General features: G+C 45.7%; 1 long non-coding RNA gene across 1 annotated transcript; it reads left to right on the top strand.

The window, feature by feature from the left end:
- The first annotated feature begins 66 nt into the window (after positions 1-66).
- LOC122209909 lies at positions 67-19,113 on the top strand. Its single transcript, XR_006197829.1, has 5 exons — positions 67-263; positions 8,577-8,669; positions 10,543-11,134; positions 13,367-13,473; positions 19,030-19,113. It is a non-coding gene; the product is annotated as an uncharacterized LOC122209909 (long non-coding RNA).
- The last annotated feature ends 1,474 nt before the right edge of the window (positions 19,114-20,587 follow it).

Genomic DNA, 20,587 nt, shown 5'->3' with positions numbered 1-20,587 from the left:
ACGTCACAGAGGCCGGGGCGGGGGGCGGGGCGCGGAGGAGGCCCTTTGCACGTGCGCCGCCCGCCCGACCCCTCGGGGGCCCGGGAGCCGGTGGAAGTGCCGGTCGCCGGCTGCGGGAGCCGGGATCGGAGACGCGGCTGCGGCGCCCCCGGCCCCGGAAGGCTCCACCCAGCGGCCGAGATAAGGGGAGGCTTCCCGACGTCTTACTAAACTTAAAAAGGTTGATTAATAAAAATAACCGAGACTCTGAACAAGTGTATCTAGTAAGTTACCATTTGGGTACAAAAAGGGGGGAAAAAAGATACCTGTACCGTTTGTAAATGCGATTGGGGAGCTGGCTGAGTAAGGTGCAAGGGAGGATCTCACCATATGAGTGTGTGTTACAAATTTCGCGGCATATCCATGTTTCTTCGCTCTACATCTATCCATGTACGGTTTAAAACGCAATTAAAAGTAATTGCCAAATGTAAATAAATGTAGAACGATTAACTAAATGTAATTCTGTATGCATTTGTATATAAGTAATTGCCAAGTGAAATAAATGAGGAAGTGTAGATAAAACTCCTGTGCAGAATTCCAAATAATTTAGATACTTCAAGGAGGTGGAGCCTGATTCTCCACCCTAAATGTGGCCTACACACTGTGATTTCCTTCTAAAGAGTGCATTATGGGTGGGAGGGCAAGTAACTTAACCTGGATAATACTTGGGAAACACTTTGTCAGACAGATATTCAAAATCAACCCGCCACGGTGATAAGTTCACATTGATGGCATACACTCTTGGTATGATGTGATGAGAATCACGCTAACTGTGGGGTCTTTCTCCCCAAAACCTGTAACTATAGCCTAATCAATCATAAGAAAACATCAGACAGCAGTGCCTGGGAGCTTCAGACTCTTGATTTTTTGGATCAGGCCATGATCCCAGAGTCTTGGGATTGAGCCCCCACATGGGGCCTCAAGCTGAGTGTGGTGGAGCCTGCTTAAGATTCTCTCCCTATGCCCCTCTCCCTCATTCTCTCTCTCTAAAAAAAAAGAAACAAAGAACAGAAGTGCCTGGGTGGCTCAGTCAGTTAAGAGACCAACTCCAGCCCAGGTCATATCTCAAGGTTTCATGAGTTTGAACCCTTCATCAGGCTCTGTGCTTTCAGCGTGGAGCTGATTCCATCCTCTTGTCTCCCTCTCTCTGCCCTTCTGCTCACGCATGTGCTCTCTCTCAAAATACACGTTAAAAAAAATTTTTAATTAAAAGAAATAAAAACAGACAAACTGCAAACGTGGGACGTTTTACAGGATACCTGATAAGTACTCCCCCACTTGTCAAGTTCATCCAAAACAGGGGGAGTCTGAGAAACTGTCAACAGCTAAGAGGAACCTAAAGAGACATGACTACCAAGTTCAAGTGTAGTGGGATGAGGAGGATACAGGATGTGGAACCGGAGGGGGTGGGGAGAAGCATCTAAGCAAATCTGAATAAAGTATGGACTTTAGATAATAACAATGTGTCAGTATTGGTTCATCTACTGTGAGAAACGTATCATTCAAAGGAGTTGGGGGGGGGCGGGGTAGAGAAACTCTTTGTACTATTCTCTCCCTACTGTTCTCTGTATGGAAACTCTGTACTCTCTGGACTATTTTCTGTTACTTTAAAACTGTTCCAAAATAGAAAATGTATTTTTTTTTTTTAAGTAATTGCTTGGCTCAAAATAAAGGCTATTTTTATTGTAGTTAAGGGTGGGGTCTCTGGGTTTCCCGTTGGAACCCAGTTTCCAATTATTCCCTGAGTGAGCTGGGCCACATGCCTCCACCTCTCTGGGCCTCTGTTTTTCACATGTAAAATGAAGATATATTAGTAGGTCCTGAGCTGTAGTGACAATACTCTTGTCTGAAATGCCTGGGAGAGCATCTGCTGATGGGGGAGGAATCCTAATCTGGATGCGAATATCACACCTCCACAAAAGAAAATCCAAACAAAGATATAAGTGAGAAAGTAAAACCATGGAAGTACTCAAAAAAATTTTTTTAGAGAAAGGTTGTTTTTTTTTAAAGTATCAAGGGGATAGGCCTTATTGAGCTTGACCGAAACCCAGAAGCCAAAGAAGCATAAATCCAACTATATAAAAATGTAAAGTTCTGCAACACAGTGACATTTGTGCAAGGATATTCTTTGCAGTGTTGTTTATAACAACAAAAGACCAGAAGTAGCCTAAATCTCCATATGTAGGAGGCCGGTTAAATACATTTTGATACAAGTGTCCAGCTATTATAGAACTCTACATGTACACATATAGAAAGTTCTGCATGTAGAAGTATATAATTAAGTGACAAAAGCAAAGAACAAAAGAAGTGTATTAGATAAGCTACCATTTAGGTAAAGAAAGTACATGCTTGCACCGCCTGAGTGGCTCAGTCCATTAAGTGACCGACTCTTGGTTTCAACTCAGGTCATGATCTCACGGTTTGTGAGTTCAAGCACTGAGTCAGGCTCTGTGCTGACAGAGCCTGTTGGAACCTGCTTGGGATTCTCTGTCTCCCTCTCTCTCTACCCCTCTCCTGCTTGCTCTCTCTCTCTCTCTCTCTCTCTCTCTCAAAATAAATAAACATTATTTTAAAAAAAGAAAGTATATGTTTGTAAATGGATAGTTTATCTCCAAACAAGGTTGTAGGGTGGGGGTATTTAGCAAGTGTTCTTTTTTTGTACTGCATAGACATATTACCTATATGCACGTTTGTATTTTTAAAAAGTAAAAGTCTGAGGCAGAGAAATATTGACAAATGGTGGCAATTTCTATCATGACATAGTGCCTCCCTCTTCCCTTCCTCACTAGAGGTTAGTTACCTCCCAGTCCCCTGTCCTGGCCTGGAAGGGCGTGGCTGGAACCCAATGGGGTAGAGGTGCGTGATGACCTTGGAGAAGAGGCTCAGAACTCCAGGTGCAAAGCTCCTTCCTGCTGGTCTCACCTGGCACCTAGCCCTGGCTTGGGTTTGCATCCTGGACTAGGCGGGGCCTGAGATCCTCTCCAAAGCAAGGGAATGAGCCCAGCTTGCTGAAGAAGACTCCTTTCTCCCAGGAGAGAACTAATTTTTTTAAAATTTTATTTATTTTGAGAGAGAGAGAGCAGGGAGATGCAGAAAGAGAGGGAGAGAGAGAGAGAGAGAGAGAGAGAGAATCCCAAGCAGGCTCCATGTTGTTGTTTCTTCTAGAAGACGTCCACTGTTTCATGACTATTATCCTCTTACAAATACTTTGGTTTTATCCTTTTTTCCTCTTAGGCTTGGGTCAGTATATTGTTTGGTTTCCCACATTATTTGTGCAGGTAGGGTTATACCATGTTCAGGGAACACCTGTAGAGAGCCAAGAGGCTCCCTCCCTTGCTTCTCCTTCATTTAAGTAGATTCACATGCCCCTTGTTCACCAGTCTTCCTCCAGACCACGTGTTTAATACTGCCCCCTCTGTTCCCCTATCCTTACCCCTCTGACCCTTGACTTCAATCAAGAATAAGTTCTTGGCCTCATCACCCATGTTCTTCGTGTAGGTTTTCCTGGTGAGGTGGGAAACAAAGGTAGAAAGAAATATAGGTAATATTTAATTTCCTTATAACCTGCAGCCAGTTCAGAGATACTTCAGGCTGGCAGAGTATGACATTTCTCCTCCAGGAACTCCTGCCTTAAAGTTAATGCCTCACTAGAGGGAAAAACAACCTTAACTTGACAATAGCAAGAACTCCAGGATCCTGTGAGTCTTCTTTAGCATATGAAAGTCCTTCTTTTTTAATTTTTAAAATTTTTTTTAAAGATTATTTATTTTGAGAGAGAGAGAGAGAGAGAGAGAGCAGGGGAGTGGCAGAGAGAGAAGGAGAGGGAGGATCCCAAGCAGGCTCTGTTCTGTCACCACAGAGCCCGATGTGCGGCTCAATCCCATGAACCGTGAGATCGTGGCCTGAGCCGAAGTGAAGAGTCAGATGCTTAACCGACAGAGCTGCCCAGGTGCCCTAAAAGTCCTTTTGGAAACTTCCCGTTGCCTTTACCTCCCCCAACTCCCAAGTATATAATCAGTCGCTCCTCACAACCCCAGTGCAGCTTTTCCTGCTCATGGGTCCTGTCCCTGTGCTTTAATAAAACCACCTTTTTGCACCAAAGATGTCTCAAGAATTCTTTCTTAGCCATAGGCTCTGAACCCCAACACTTCAAACCACATAAATTCCACAAACTGTCTATAACACTGTAACCTACTCATGGGGTTTTGGGGTGATGGTGGAATAAGTGGGGTAAAAAAAGATGGCAGAGTAAGGCAGTAAGGGAATTTAATTTTTCATTTGCCTTTGTTTCCCACATCACCGTGGCAAGCACTTAAACCCCCTTACATCTTGATGAAGGTGATATTAGGGCTCCAGGACATGGGGTCTATAGGTTTCTGGAGATTAGGCTATAGATAAGCTTGCCTTTTTTCTTTTTTTTTTTATTATTAAAAAAAAAATTTTTTTTTTTTTTAAGTTTATTTATTTTTGAGACAGAGAGAGACAGAGCATGAACGGGGGAGGGTCAGAGAGAGTGGGAGACACAGAATCAGAAGCAGGCTCCAGGCTCTGAGCCATCAGCCCAGAGCCCGACACGGGGCTCGAACTCACGGACCGCGAGATCGTGACCTGAGCCGAAGTCGGACGCTTAACCGACTGAGCCACCCAGGCGCCCCAAGTTTGCCTTTTTTCTTGCAGTTTACTGAGTTGTCTGAAGGAGACTCCTGTATGACTCTGATCTCTATCAGGCAACCAATGCTTTCTTTCCTTTCCCTTGTCCTTGGGCAGCCAAGAGTGTCAGGAATATCACACATACCTCACCTTGGAGGAGGGGGGTTGCTGCTAGCCTGTACTTTGCCCTCAGCTTGCCCCATGCTCCCTCATTGCTACTCTGTATGATTTTTTTTCCTGGCAGTCATCACATTCTAACGAAATATACATTTGACTGGGGGCACGTGGGTGGCTCAGTGGGTTAAGGGTTCCACTTCGGCTCAAGTCATGACCTCACAGTTTGTGAGTTCGCGTTGGGCTCTGTGCTGACAGCTCAGAACCTGGAACCTGCCTTAGATTCTGTCTCTCTCTCTCTCTCTCTCTCTCTCTCTGCCCCTCCCCTGCTCACACTCTCTCTCTCTCTCAAAACACGAACATAACAAATACACATACACATTTGACTGTTTTATGTGTATTGTGTGTCTCCCTCACTAAAATGAAAATCCCACAAGGGCAGGGATCCTGGTGTCAGTGGTCACTGACAGATTCCCCTTGTCTCAATTGTCTAGCACACAGGAGGCGCTCAACAATTCCAGCTGATTGCATAAATTGGGTTTGTTCATTTAGGATTATAAAAGGGGATCCAAACTCTGAGTCAGCTCCTGATGAAATTTTCTGTGAAAATGGGAAAAATAATGGGGTGTGGGAGGGGGGACTCTCTCTTCCTGGTATGAATTGTCCCAGGATGTTTAAATACAAATCTTCTTTATTTGGAGTCATGAAAACTAATCTTAAGGCAAATTGCAAGGTCATTCAGAAATGGTCAAACACCTCTGAGGTCAGGAGAGGCTCAGCCCGTTTTGAGTTTTCCAGGCTCTTGGCTGTCAGCAAAGAAAGGGCTCTTAGCAAAGGACCCCTCCCTGCTGGAGAGAGCTCAGCTGCTATTTTAAAGACCTAAGTGTTTACAGTCAGGCCTCCATGCACTTCCACACTGGCCTGTCCCTTCCCAGGGCGCTCAGAGATGGACCAAGGGCCCATCTGGAAATCGCTTCCTTCCTGACTCTCAGTCCCCACTTGGACTGCAGCCTTAAACCACTCCCTTGCCTTCCCACAAAGCACAGACCATCCCCCTCCCCCCAGGAGGATTCAGTTTTAATCCCCTCCCTTCAAGAGCTGAATCCCAACAAAAGCCGAGAGTATTCCCATAGCCTGCTCACAAGCCTAAAACACAGCTGTTAGAGCCGACCGTGTCCACTTGGGTGACAGGGGAGAAAAAATTGTCCCCTCAGCTTGTTTTGCACACACCTCCAAGCTGTGGGGCACAGGACAATTGCCACATTAAATTTTTATTGTAAACGCCTAGGTTCACCTGTGCCTCTGAGTGGGTCAGGTTGCAAAGCCTTCTTTCTCAGAAGGACTGTTTTATTCTGTTGTTATCCTTTTTCATGTGAAAATGTCCATTTGCAGAGAGAGGTGGCTGAGAGCATGGGCTGTGGAGCCAGACAGCCTGGGTTCCACAGGGGGCTCTGCCACTCAATAGCTGTGTGGTCTGAGGCCAGTTGCTAAGCCTCTCTGTGCTCCTGATTTCTCATCAAAGGATTCTAATGGCAGTGATGAGGGAGCATAAGGCAAGCTGACACCCCGCAAACACCCCTCCCCCAGGTGGGAAGTGTGTGACATTCCTTAGGCACTCATGGCTACCCAAGAACCAAGGAAAGGAAAGGAAACAAATGGTTAACTCAGATCACAGTCATGCAGGACAGGGGTCTCCATCAGTTTACGTATGTCTTGGTAAATTACAAGAAAACGGCAATCTTATCAATAGCCTAATCTCCAGGAACCTATAGACTCAGTTTCCTAGAGCCCCAACATCACCCTCCCCTCCATAGTGATGTGGGAAACAAAGACAAGAAGGAAATGGCTGGTAAAATGAAATTTCTTTATAACCTGCAGCCCATTGACAAATACTTGAGGCAAATACAAAGTATAACATTCCTCCAGAACCCCCTACTGTCCTAATGGTAATGCCTTACTAGAGGGAAAACCACCTTAGCTTGACAATAGCAAGGCCTCAAGTATTTTAGGAGTCCTCTTTAGCATACGAAAGTCCTTCTGGAGGCCTCCCTTCCGCCTTTATCTCCTCAACTCCATAGTATATAACCAGTCATTCTCCACAACCCCCCGGGAAGCTCTTCTGCCCACGGGTCCTGTCCCCGTGTTTTAATAAAATCACCTTTTTTTTTTTTTTTTTTTTTTTTTTGCTCCAATAAAATTACCTTTTTTGCACCAAAGACGTCTCAAGAATTCTTTCTTGGGCAGCTCCGGACCCCCACCACCTCAAAACCCCATCAACATCATCTACCACCAACACAGGGCTGTAAGGCAGGCAGGGGTCCTGGGGGCAACATTTATAGAGACACCCAGCGTTTTGCAAGTGCAGGGTTAGCACCTGAGAGTATCTCCCTCCTCCACCCTCTTCTTCTTCCCCCAACCCTAGTCCCAGCCGAGCTCTTAAGATTGTTGGAATTGATGTGGCTTAAAGTAGAGTCTGAGAGCCAAAGGCCAAGAAAGAATTCTTAGATGTTTTTGGTGCAAAAAGGTGGCTTTATTAAATAAAGCACAGGGACAGGACCTGTGGGCAGAAAGAGCTGCACTGAGGTTGTGAGGAGTGACTGGTTATATACTTTGGAGTTGAGGGAGGTAAAGGCAACGGAAGCTTCAAAAAGGATTCTCTTATGTTAAAGAAGATTTACAGGATCCTGGAGGCCTAGCTAACATTGTTTTCCCCTCTAGCAAAGCACTGACTTTAAGACAGAAGTTGCTGGAGGAATGTCATATTCTGCCTATCTCCAGTATTTGTCAAGGGGCTGCAGGTTATAAGGAAATTTAATTTATCTACGTTTCTTTTGTCTTTGTTCTCCACATCAGAATGACATAAGGAGATCAGTTCTCTAAGGCACTTAGAACAGTGCCTGGTCCAGAATTGCTATAGCATTTATATAATTGCTATATAATTGCTATAAATTGCTATAGCATTTATATAATTGCTATATAAATGTTTGTTAAATGAACTAAACATTTTTTATTAAAGGTTTATATTACTAAATGCTAATACTGTTTTTTCTTCTTTTTTAAATTTATTTTTTATTAAAAAAATTTTTTTACATTTATTTTTGAGAGACAGAGACAGAGAGAGACAGAGCAAACGTGGGGGAGGGGCAGAGAGAGAGGGAGACACAGAATCAGAAGCAGGCTCCAGGTTCGGAGCTGTCAGTGCAGAGACCCACGCGGGGCTTGAACTCACAAACTGTGAGATCATGACCTGAGCCGAACGCGGACACTCAACCGACTGAGCCACCCAGGCGCCCCTTTTTTCTTCTTTTAATTGTTTTTAATGTTTATTCATTTTTGAGAGACAGAGTGTGAGTCGGGGAGGGGCAGAGAGAGAGGGAGACAGAGAATCTGAAGCAGGCTCCAGGCGCTGAGCCCTCAGCACGGAGAGCACCACGGGGAGCTCAAACCCACAAACCGTGAGATCACGACCTGGGTTGAAGTCCGACGCTTAACCGACTGACCGACCCAGGTGCCCCTCGTTTTCTCTTCTTTTTATATAATTTTGCCCGGTGTTGGTCATGTGGAAAAAAAGACTGGTAACCCTGGGTTTGCTCCCAAAGTTTATTCGAGAAATGTTACTGTTTTGTACATTTCAGTCACCACACCAGGAGGCATATGATGTCAAATTGTCCCACTGACACTGGTTGATGATGGATGTTGGCTTTGTTGAGATGCTAGGTTTGGAAATTTTACTTCCTTGGTTAAATTTATTCCTCGGCATTTTATTCTTTTAGGGGCAATTGCAGATGGAACTGTTTTCTTAAGTTCTCGCATTTGGGAATTTTAAAGCGCCAAGTTAGGACCACTTTGACTTGCAAACATTCCAGGTATGTAACCAAACCAACGTGAGTGCGATTCTCGATCAGTCACAGAAACTTCACCAGGTGGGTTGTGGCACAAGGAAAACTTTATTTGCAGCAAATAAGTGAGGTCACGGGAATGGCCTCCAAAGCCCTGACTCCCCAAAAGAGGATGAATGGTTATCTTTAGGATTAGGATGAATATTTAGATAGGAGATCTCTGTCATTGGACGAGAGGCAGGCATAAAATTGCGCATGCGCCATAAGGAAACGTGCCTAGACAACGTTGTGTGTTATGCAAATGAGGCTTGTGCTCCTCCTGGGGAGGGGATTTTAGTAGTATAATGAGGTAAAGGTTATGTTGGGTCGTTCTAGGGGTCACTCCACAGTCCATCTGCGCAGGGCCAAACGGTCTAGCTTGTGGGTGTGGTCAGGGCAGTCGCCATCCCACCCCTGAGGTAGTTTTGGGTTTCGTTTGCCAGAGTTAAGAGGAAAGCCGGAAAAAAGCGCTTAAGGAAAAACGTAAGACAAAGGCTAGTGAGTACATGCAGGTGGGCGGTAAAGGTCAGGTCCTGGGGTCTAGCTGGTGACACGTTTGCTCTTTGGTGAGTTACAGGCAGAGACCACTCTAGGCGGAGTTGTGTCACAAGGGAAACTTTATTTGTAGCAAATAAGGAGATCAGGAGGAATAACTTGCAAAGTGGTAACTCTTCAAGTGGAGGTGAGTGGGTTGCTGTTCTTTAGGGTTAGAATGAATATTCAGAAAAGGGAATCTTGTCACTGCATGTAAAGTTGGGCGTAAGGTTGCCCAGGCATACTTTGAAAACATGCCTATGCATGTATCCCATGTTGTGTTAATAAACCTGCGTTCCTCCGTGGGTGGGGATTTAATTTTTTTTTTCATGTTTATTTATTTATTTTGAAAGAAAGAGAGAGAGAGAACACGTCAGCAGGGGAGGGGCAGACAGAACATCTCAAGCAGGCTCTGTGCTGTCATCACAGAGCCTGATATGGGGCTGGAACTCATGAACCTGAGATCATGACCTGAACTGAAATCAGGAGTCAGATGCTCAACCAAGGAAGCCATCCAGGTGCCCCTTGGATGGAGATTTTAACATTAGAATGAGATAGAGCTCGCTGTCAGCAGGTGTGAGTCGGTGTTTGAGCTCAAACTGGTCTAGGCTGGCGGGAGCTCTTGTTTGCCTCTAAAAGACAAGGTTGGGTTGCCTGGGTGGCTCAGTCAGTTAAGCATCAGACTTCAGCTCAGGTCATTATCTCGTGGTTCATGGGTTTGAGCCCTGCATCTGGCTTTGTGCTGATAGCTCTTCTGATTCTGTGTCTCCCTCTCTGTCTTCTCCCCTGCTCACGCTCTGTTTCTCTCTCTCTCTCTCAAAAATAATGTTAAAAATTAAAAAGATAAGGTTAATGTTTCTGTCAAGAAGGGGGATGAGTAGGGGACTTGCTGGTGACAGTTTTAACCTCATTAATCCTGTGGGGCACAGTTTCAATCCTGCAGTAGGTCAATCTTTATTTTTGAACAGTGCTGGGAGTGTTACAATTGATTTACTGTGTCTGATATGTTTAGGCTATTTTCTGGCTTGGTAGAGACCATTGGGTTTTGCATTCCCTTTTGTTCCCTTAAGATCTTTAACTACTGAGGTTTTTGTATTTCTTAGTTCTTACACCTCTTAGGAAGAGTTCTGTAAGAAGTGTTGCCAGGGCAAGTAGTGCTGGTGAACTGTAGATCACAGAAGATAGCTGGGGGTTTAAAATGACTTCTGCTGTGCCACAAAAGTTATATCTCATCTTTCTTTTTCTGGGGACCCCCCCCAACTCTTTCTGCTTATAGTTATATCTGTAAATTATATTCCTTTTGTTAACATTTATAATTTTTCTTTAGGGTCCTTTCTCAGGGTCAAGATTTGGGTCAATCACATCTTTGCAATTAAAAAAAAAAAGTCAAATACCAGAGTGATTTGTGATCATCAGCAAGAAACAAACAATATCTGTGCATTAGAGAAACTTGTAAGCACCTGATTAAAGAAGAGATCAGGTCAACCACACCGGTGGGATGAACCTCTTCCTCTGACACAACCTCACCTGTTAACTGGAGCTATTCAGGAAGAAAGAGGCAAATGCAAATTGTGGGATGCTCCTGAGAGGCAACTGGCCAGGGTGTTTCAGCAATGCCAATGTCTTACGAGAGAAAAAAAAAAAAAAAAAAAGATGAGACAAATTAAAATTCAAGGAAAAGGAGATTAAAGAAGGATAAAGAGGCATGAAGCTAAATGCCATTCATGATCCTTCGGGCCTCTCCCCAGGGCAGCTAGCTTGAGCATCCTTACGACATGGCAGCTGTCTTCGACATGGCAGCTGTCTTCGCCCAGAGCCAGTGATTCAAGAGAGTGAAAGGCAGAAGCACTAGTATCTTTTATGACCTGGTCCTGGAAGTCACATACTATCATTTCCACATTATCCTATTGGTTACACAGGTCAATACTATTTAGTGTGGGAAGAGAGTACACAGGGGTGTGAACACCATGGGATGAGGGTCCCTGACTGCCATATTACAGGCTGCCTACCACAAGTACCTACCTCATGGGGTTGTGGAAGGAATGAAATGCATTAATAAATGGAAAGGATTCCAGACCAATGCTCTTCATACAGTAGGTTCTTATCAATGTTAGCTTTTGGTATTATTGGCCCACAGGGTAGCAGTTTGCTTTTCTTTAACTATATATCACTGTCACAAATTTTAAGGCAATAATCTTTCACTCTTAACCTATCTTAACCTAGGGCACTCCTCAAAATCACCTGTGGGATTTTTCAGTTTAATACTACTTTTTAGGAGTACCTGGGTAGCTCAGTTGGTTGGGAATCTGACTCTCTTTTATTTATTTATTTATTTATTTATTTATTTTTTTTTTTAATTTTGATTTTGAGAGAGAGACAGAGTGTGAATGGGGGAGAGGCAGAGAGAGGGAGACACAGAATCTAAAGCAGGCTCCAGGCTCTGAGCTATCAGCACAGAGCCTGACATGGGGCTCGAACTTACAAATCATGAGATCATGACCTGAGTAGAAGTCGGTCGCTTAACTGGCTGAGCCACCCAGGTGCCCTGGGAGTCTGACTCTTGATTTCGGCTCAGGTTATGAACTCATGGTTCCTGAGGTGGAGCCCCTGTTGGGCTCTGCACTGACAGCTCGGAGCTTGCTTGGGATTCCCCCCTTGCCCCTCCCCCTCCATCAATCAAAATAAATAAATATGGGTGCCTGGGTGGCTCAGTCAGTTAAGCGTTGGTCTCTTGATTTCAGTTCCGGCTGTGAACTCACGGGTTCATGGGATCAAGCTCTGAGTTGAGCATGGAGGCTGCTTGGGATTTTCTCTCTCCCTCTCTGCTTCTCTGTTCCATTTCTGCTCACATGAGCATGTGCTCACTCTCTCTCTCCCACTAAATAAATAAGTAAATAAATAAACTTTAAAAAAATATATACTTTTAAAAACAATTTTAAGTGGTTTTAAAATTTATGAAAATAACAATGCTTGTTCAACCTTACAGAAGTATGTATAATATATGCTTGTTTCCCTCCCTGGGAGTAACTACTTTTAAGTTTATATTCTTCTGATCACTTTATCCTAATTTATAGATATATTATACTAGTGTTAAATAAATGGGATTCTAGTGTATGTATGGGTGGGTGACTTAGAAATTGGTTGAATGGTTTATCTTGGGAATCATGTATGTTATGTCTGTGCATTTGTGTGACGGTCTCCAGTCCCACCCTACTCCCCAGGGACTGACCATTGAGAGATTTTTTTTTTTCCTAGGGGGTAGGGGCATATTTTCATAATTTACCATTCCACGACGTGGAATGGAATAATGGAGTCATGACAAAGTTTGATCCCCAGATAGGTCGGTAGGCTTGATTCTATTTCAAATCTGTAATGCAAATATTGGGGAAAGTCTGTGAGCTTTGGAGTCAAGGCAAGTCTGGATTTGAATGTTGGCTCTGATGCTTACTAGCAGGATGACTCTGGGCAAGGTTTGCTTCTCTTTGTATCAGTCTCTCTCCTTCAGTCTCCATATTTGTAAAGCCACCTCATGGAGATATTAAGTGAGGTCATCCGTGATGTCAAGTGTCAGGCAGACTCCCAGCCTGAATTACTCAGTGTAGGTTAGCTGCGTTTCCTGTCACCGCACCCTTTGGACGGACTGCGGAACTTCCCACAAGAGGGCGCAAGTGAGCGGGCGTGAGTGCCTTGCAGCCCTTTGAGCGCCGCCGTGGGGGCTACAGCGGTTCAGCGGCCACAACATTGCAAACATCCCTGGAGTATGTGTAAACACGGTCCTGTCCTCTCCGGAGGTGGCTGAATGAGATTGTGTCGTGAATATAATGAGTGCCCCGGGGGGTGGCAACAGCTCTGCTCTGCCTCTGGGTAGCCTGCCTTCTGGTTGCTATGGAATTTTCACAGCCGTTCTCTTCCCAAAAGCACTGAGTCAAATCCCTTTTGGGACCAAAAAGCCTTAGTTTCACCACCTTTAAGATAGATGGCATCATACTTTCCAGTCTCTCCCCATCAGGTTAGCTGGAGCAAAGGGCAGAGCCGGGGCCACTGAAAAAAGTGAATGACCACGAAATAACATGCTCCTATTTTTTCAAAGTATTTTTTTTTTTTAACTGGCTAATCATGACAGACCTAATCTTACCTCGTTCAACCCTCAGGACAACGTATGAGGAGGATATTATTATCCCTGCTTGATGATTGAGAAAATGGGAGTCACACAGAGGGCTAGCAACTTTCCCAATGTCACAGCTAGGGAGTAGTAGAGGTAAGTTTCATGGTCTTGTTTGTTCAAACTCCACAGCTGGTGGGTCTAACCACTGCACACACAGCCTTTTTGCTTGAGGTGAAGACTCCTGGACTCAGGGTCAGAAGTCATGGGTGAATCATAGTTCTTTCACTGCTGAGTCAATTTGCAAGTCAATTTGCTGAGTCATAGGCAAGTCTCAATAGTTTTTTTCTCTTTCTCCATGAAAACTTTGGGTCTGGGAAGAGTTATGACTTCACTCCACTAACATCCCTCTCTCATGGGGTTGTGTAGGTGTCAAATGTGACACGGGTGTGAATGTGCTTTGCAAACTGTAAGGCGAGGTACACACACAGAAGAGGCATGCTGATGATAGGAAGAAGCAATCAGGGCGGCAGGGTCCTCGTTGCATTTGTGGATTGGTTTACTTTTTTAAAAAGTTTATTCATTTTGAGAGAGAGAGAGTGCACGTGCATGTGTGTGTGGGGGAGGGGCAGAGAGAGAGGGCAACAGAGGATCCCGAGCAGACTCCGTGCTGTCAGCACAGAGCCCAATGCGGGGCTTAAACTCATGAATTGTGAGATCATGACCTGAGCCGAAACCAAGAGTCGGACGCTTAACCGACTGAGCCACCCAGGTACCCCTACTTTCTTCTCCTGTCTTACTTAGTCCCATGACTGTATTCCTTTAACAAATACTGAGTGCCTGCTATATGCCATGCTCTGTCGTGGGCACTGGGGATTTAACAATCAGACAACAGTGCAGGCACAAGTCTCTGCCCTCACAAAGCTCCCATTCTAGTGGAGGGAGACAGACAAGACACACATGCACCTGTAATGTGTCAGGGGGTGAGTGCTTTGGGACAAAAACAAGCAGGAAAGGGTAAGGAGAAAACCCGGGCTGGGGACAAGGTGCAGAGGGAACTGGAGTGTTGAGGAAGATCACTACAGGAGTCCGTGTGAAAGGGATGAGGAAGTGGGTTACGTGCATTTCCGAGGGAATGTTGGTTCAGGCAGATGGAACAGTGCTAGTGCCCTGGGGCAGCAAGTGGTACTGGAGTGCTAGTGCTCTGGAACTAGAAAGGCCAGAGTGGTGGAGCTGAGTGAGCCAGGCGGGGGATCTGTGGTAGATGAGGTCAGAGCACAGGGTAATGGGACGGAACACGGAGGGCCTCACCGGCCACCATAGGGATTTGGGCTTTTATCCTGGGTCAGGCAGGAGCCACTAGAGGGATTGGGGCGGGGGATCTGAGGTGCCTCTGCAGGATGGCTCTGACTGCCTGCTTGAGAATACACCGCAGAGGCACAAGGACTGGAGCAGGGAGGCTGTGAAGAGGCCCGTGCAGTCATCAAGAGATGATGGGCTGGACCAGCAGGTGGCAGCGTGGGATCAGTGAGAGGTGGTCGGATTCTGGACATAGAGATCGGAGCACCAGGACCTCACTGTTCTGCTGGCGGATGTGAGGAGTAAAAATAGGAAAGCCAGCTATAGTTGCTGTAAAGTTTCTGGGGTTGCTGAACAACCATTTGCAAAAACGGAGCTGTCATGTTCGGAGACGGTGGGAGAGACAGGGTGGAAGAAGGGCCCTTAGGGATCAAGCGTAGCCTTGCTGGGTTTGGGATGCAGTCTACTTTTACGTGGGAAGATGGATCCTGGTTCTGCCGGTCACATCGCGAAAGGTCATGCTTCTTTCTAGGGATGGGAGGAATTTGTGCCCAGTGTGCAACATATCACAGCATGTGAAGTGGTTAGCACAATGGCTTCCATGTAATTTAAAAAAAAAAATTTTTTTTAACGTTTATTTATTTTTGAGACAGAGAGAGATCGAGCATGAATGGGGGAGGGGCGGAGAGAGAGGGAGACACAGAATCGGAAGCAGGCTCCAGGCTCCGAGCCATCAGCTCGGAGCCCTACGCGGGGCTCGAACTCACGGACCGTGAGATCGTGACCTGAGTTGAAGTCGGACGCTTAACCGACTGAGCCACCCAGGCACCCCAGCTTCCATGTAATTAAATTTTATTTACTAAGTACTAATAGCCCCTGCTCTGTGGCAGGCACTGTATACGTGATATAACTCAGTGTAAGCTACCTTATTTGTCCTCACAACAACCCTGTGTGTAGGCCCCGTTACTGTCTTCATTTTCCAGATAAGGGAAACCAAGGCACAGAGATTCAGTAACTTGCCCAAGATTATGAAGCTAGTAAAGTTATGGTAGAGCTGGAATGTAACCCCAAGTACCCTGGTTCAGAATCCCTGCACTTGATATTTACATTAAGTACATAATTAACTAAGTGAATTAATTTCCGGCCCATGTTGGCTGTTACTGTCATTATTGTCATTGATTCTACTCCTGAAGCAGGAAGGTTGGAGACAACTGTGGTATATAAAATAAATTCAGACTCATCACGTGACCTGTTGTCCTGGCATCTGTGCTGGGCTGCTGCCTCAGCATCTGCGGCCCTTGCTTCTCTCCTGTGTGATTCCAAAGTTAGCTGAAGCATTACTTCCTAATGGAAGCCTTGCCTCGCACCCAGTAAACCCCCCAGTTAGTTATAAATTCTGAGAGCATTTTGTACCCCCCTTGGTTGCAATAATCACGACTGTATTTACATTACTGAATGGTTTTTTGAATTGTGGTAAAAAAAAAAAACACATAACATTAAATTTACCATCTTAATCTTTTTTTTAAGTTTATTTTTTAAGTTTATTTATATATTTTTGAGAGAGAGAGAGAACACAAGAGAGGAAGGGGCAGAGAGAGAGGGGGAGACATCGAATCTGAAACAGACTCCAGGCTCTGAGCTATTAGCACAGAACCCGATGTGGGGATCGAACCCTTGGACTGTGAGATCATGACCTGAGCCTCAGTTGGACGCTTAACCAACTGAGCCACCCAGGTGCCCCCATTTATTTATTTTGAAAGAGAGACAGTGAGCGCGTGTGCATGTGCATTAGTTGAGGAAGAGCAGAAAGAGGAGACAGAATCCCAAGCAGGCTCCAAGCTGGTGCAGAGCCCAACATGGGGCTTGAACTCACGTACTGTGAGATCACGACCTGAGCGGAAATGGAGAGTCAGACGCCCAAACCAACCGAGCCACCCAGATGCCCCCCATCGTAGTGATTTTTAAGTGTACAGTTCAGTAGTATTAAGTATATCCACATTGTGCAACAGATCTCTAAACTTTTTCATCTTGCAAAATTGAAACTCTATACCAATAAAACATTAATTCCTGCTCTCCTTCCGCCTACCTTTTCTGTTTCTATGATTTTGACTACTTTAGATATTTCATATGAGTGGAATGATACACTATTTGCCCTTTTGTGACTGGCTTATTTCACTTAGCGTAGGGTCCTCGAGATTCATGCTTGTTGTAGCGTGTCAAATTTCCTTCTTTCTTAAGGTTGCATAGCAGTCCAGTGGATGTATATATCACCCTTACTGTATCCATTCATTTGTTGATGGACATTTGGGTTGCTTCTATCTCTTGGCTATTGTGAATAATGGTGCAATGAACATGGGTGTGCAATATCTCTTTGAGATAGAGATAGATGCTTTGAGTTCCTTTGAATGTATACCCAGAAGTGGATTTGCTGGATCCGATAGTAGTTCTGTTTTGAATTATTTAAGGAGCTTGCACACTGTTTTCCATAATGGTTACACCAATTTACAACCCCAGTAACAGTGCGCAAAGGTTTCAGTTCCTCTAAATCCTGATCAACACTTGCTATTTTCTGTGGTTTTCATTGTAGCAATCTTAATGGATATGAGGTGTTATCTCATTGTGGTTTTGATTTGCATTTCTCATATGATTAATGATGTTGAGCAGCCTTTCATGTACTTGTTGGCCATCTATCTGTATGTCTTCTTTGGAGAAGGACATTCAAGTCCTTTGCCCATTTTATTTATTTTTTATTTAGTTATATTTAAATTATTTTAATGTTTATTTATATTTGAGAGGGAGAGAGAGAGACAGTGAGCGAGCAGGGGGAAGGGCAGAGAGACAGAGATGGAATCTGAAGGAGGCCCATGACTCTGAGCTGTCAGCACAGACAGAGCCCGACATGGGGCTCGAACTCATGGGGCTCAAACTCTCAAGCCGTGAGATTGTGACCTGAGCTGAAGTCAGATGCTTCACCGACTGAGCCACCCAGGCGCCCCAAATTTTCGTATTCTTAGTATGTGAAAAATAAATCTAGTTATTTTTGTTGTTTGTTATTGTTGAGTTGTAGAAATTCTTCATATATTGTGGATATTAACTCTTCATCAGATATATAGTTTGCAAATATTTCCCCCATTCCTTAAGTTGCCTTTTCTACTCATTGCACATTTAAAAAAATTTTTAATGTTTATTTATTTAAAAAAAAATTTTTTTTTAATGTTTATTTATTTTTGAGACAGAGAGAGACAGAGCATGAATGGGGGAGGGTCAGAGAGAGAGGGAGACACAGAATCGGAAGCAGGCTCCAGGCTCTGAGCTGTCAGCACAGAGCCCGACGCGGGGCTCGAACTCACGGACTGTGAGATCATGACCTGAGCCGAAGTCGGACGCTTAACCGACCAAGCCACCCAGGCGCCCCGTTTATTTATTTTTGTGAGAGAGAGTGAGACAGAGAATGAGCAGGGGAGGGCCAGAGAGAGGAAGACACAGAATCGGAAGTAGGCTCCAGGCCCTGAGCTGTCAGTACAGAGCCCGACGCGGGGCTCGAACCATGAACCATGAGAACATGACCCGAGCCAGTCGGACACCCAACCGACTGAGCCACCCAGGCACCCCATCATTGCACATTTTTAAAATAGACCTCTCTCGGGGCGCCTGGGTGGCGCAGTCGGTTAAGCGTCCGACTTCAGCCAGGTCACGATCTCGCGGTCCGTGAGTTCGAGCCCCGCGTCAGGCTCTGGGCTGATGGCTCGGAGCCTGGAGCCTGCTTCCGATTCTGTGTCTCCCTCTCTCTCTGCCCCTCCCCCGTTCATGGTCTGTCTCTCTCTGTCCCAAAAATAAATAAAAAACGTTGAAAAAAAAAAACAAAAAAAAATAAAATAGACCTCTCTCACCTGACCTGACTGCCAGCTCTGAGTTTTGCTTGCCACTCTGTTCCCCCAGCGTCTAGCTGTTGGAGGATGTCATGGGGAGATGTGACCACTATTTGGCTCTGCAGCTGGCCCTGGGCAATCACAGGCTCCTCACCCCCTCCCGTCCTTGGTATAACATTCTGCCCACCTTTCCCACAGTAGGAACTGGTTTCAAGAATGAAAACTTGAAAGAGTAAGGTGCTGTTGAAAATATCTGGACTTGGGGCACCTGGGTGGCTCAGTCGGTTAAGCAGCCGACTTCGGCTCAGGTCATGATCTTGCGGTCTGTGGGTTCTAGCCCCGCATCGGGCTCTGTGCTGACAGCTCGGAGCCTGGAGCCTGTTTCAGATTCTGTGTCTCCCTCTCTCTGACCCTCCCCCCGTTCATGCTCTGTCTCTCTCTGTCTCAAAAATAAATAAACGTTAAAAAAAATTAAAAAAAAAAGAAAATATCTGGGCTTGATACATGACTGAACCCCATGAAGTCCTCTGTATAACCTTTTAAGGTTCTGGGAGAGGGGTGCAGAGATCTACTTGTGTTGCAGCTGCCCAAGACAAGTCTTGTATGTAAGTTCCTTTGATTATTAAACCTGTCACCTATCAGTCTGGAGTGATCTGCCTCTTTCTTGGGTCTTGCTTTGCCCTCTGCATACAGGGCCAGTTTCAGATTACATCTGACGCTCAGATTCATGCCTGGTTCATAACAGGTCTTCCTCAAATGTTTCCTGAAGGAAATAAGGAAGGGCTGAATAAATTGTAGGACAGAGAACTGGAGAGGTATTTGGGAAACATCCTGTGGGTTCCTGCCCAAGACAAGCACTATCCAATAGAAGGATAATAGGAGACCTATAATTTTAAAGTGTCTAATAGCTGCATTTCAGAAAAGGAGAAACAGGAGAAAATAATTTTAATGATATATTTTATTTAACAGTCTGCTAAATGTTATCATTTTAACATGCAATCAATTTAAAACTTCTTAATGAGTTTAAAAAATGTGTATGTAAGGGCACCTGGTTGGTTCTGTCGGTTAAGCCTCTGACTTGTTCTCAGGTCATGATCTCACAGTTTGTGAGTTGGATCCCCACCTGGGGCTCTGTGCTGAAAGCTCAGAGCCTGGAGCCTGCCTCCAATTCTGTATCTCCCTCTCTGTGTCCCTCTTCTGCTCCTGCTCTGTCTCTCTCAAAAATAAATAAACATTTTAAAAATGTGTGTGTGGTTTTTTTGGGGTGTGTGTGTGTGTGTGTGTGTGTGTGTGTGTGTGTGTGTTAATCCTTTGTCTTAGAAACATCTCAGTTCATTGGAGCCACAATTTCAAATGCTGCATAACGACATGTGGCTAGTGGCCAACGTTTTGGAGACCACAACCCTAGCCTGTGCGCCCTCTGGCTCCTCTGGGTCCCGGCGCCCTGCAGCCGGTGGGCACTTGGTAAGGTTTGCCAGATGGAAAGAAACAATGAATGCAGACCCTCCCGGGACAGTGAATAGAGGTCTCTGACGCCAACAGGTGTACTAATCCAGCACTTGCAGGAACTTGGCTGGATTCCAAGAAAGCGATCATCCCTCCGGGCAGGAAGTCCGGCTCCGGTGCCAAGACGCGCGCAGCCTCGCAACCCGCTGCCCGGGACCAGGGTCGCCTGTGTGCCACGCGGCCAAGCAGACGCGGCAGCGGCCGGAGCGTCAGGCGCAGGAGACGCAAAAGCCTAAGGGAGGTGAGGCGGATTCTCCAGTCTCGGGGCCAGCTCGGGGACTGTCTTCCCAGGTAGCCACCGAGACTCAGCGGCTTTGGCGGAGCCCCCTCCCTGGTTCTGAGACGGGATCGACGGGAAGAACCGGGCCCCCTATCGGGGGCGTGTCCCCAACGCGGGGCAGCTGCGGGATGGCCAGGGATGACAGCTTTGGCGAGGGAGAGAGGAGCGAGCAGGGACAGGGTACGAGACACAGGGAAAGAAGCACCCCGGGTGGGCAAACATCGCGGAAGGGAAAGATCCAGGCGGTGGCTCCAGCTCTGGGCGGCAGCGCGCTGGGCCTTGGAGTTAGGAAAGCCTCTGAAGAGCGAGCACAATC

The sequence above is a fragment of the Panthera leo genome, chromosome E3, assembly GCF_018350215.1.
Source record: "Panthera leo isolate Ple1 chromosome E3, P.leo_Ple1_pat1.1, whole genome shotgun sequence".
NCBI lineage: Eukaryota > Metazoa > Chordata > Mammalia > Carnivora > Felidae > Panthera > Panthera leo.
This window is presented reverse-complemented; position numbering and strand designations above follow the sequence as displayed.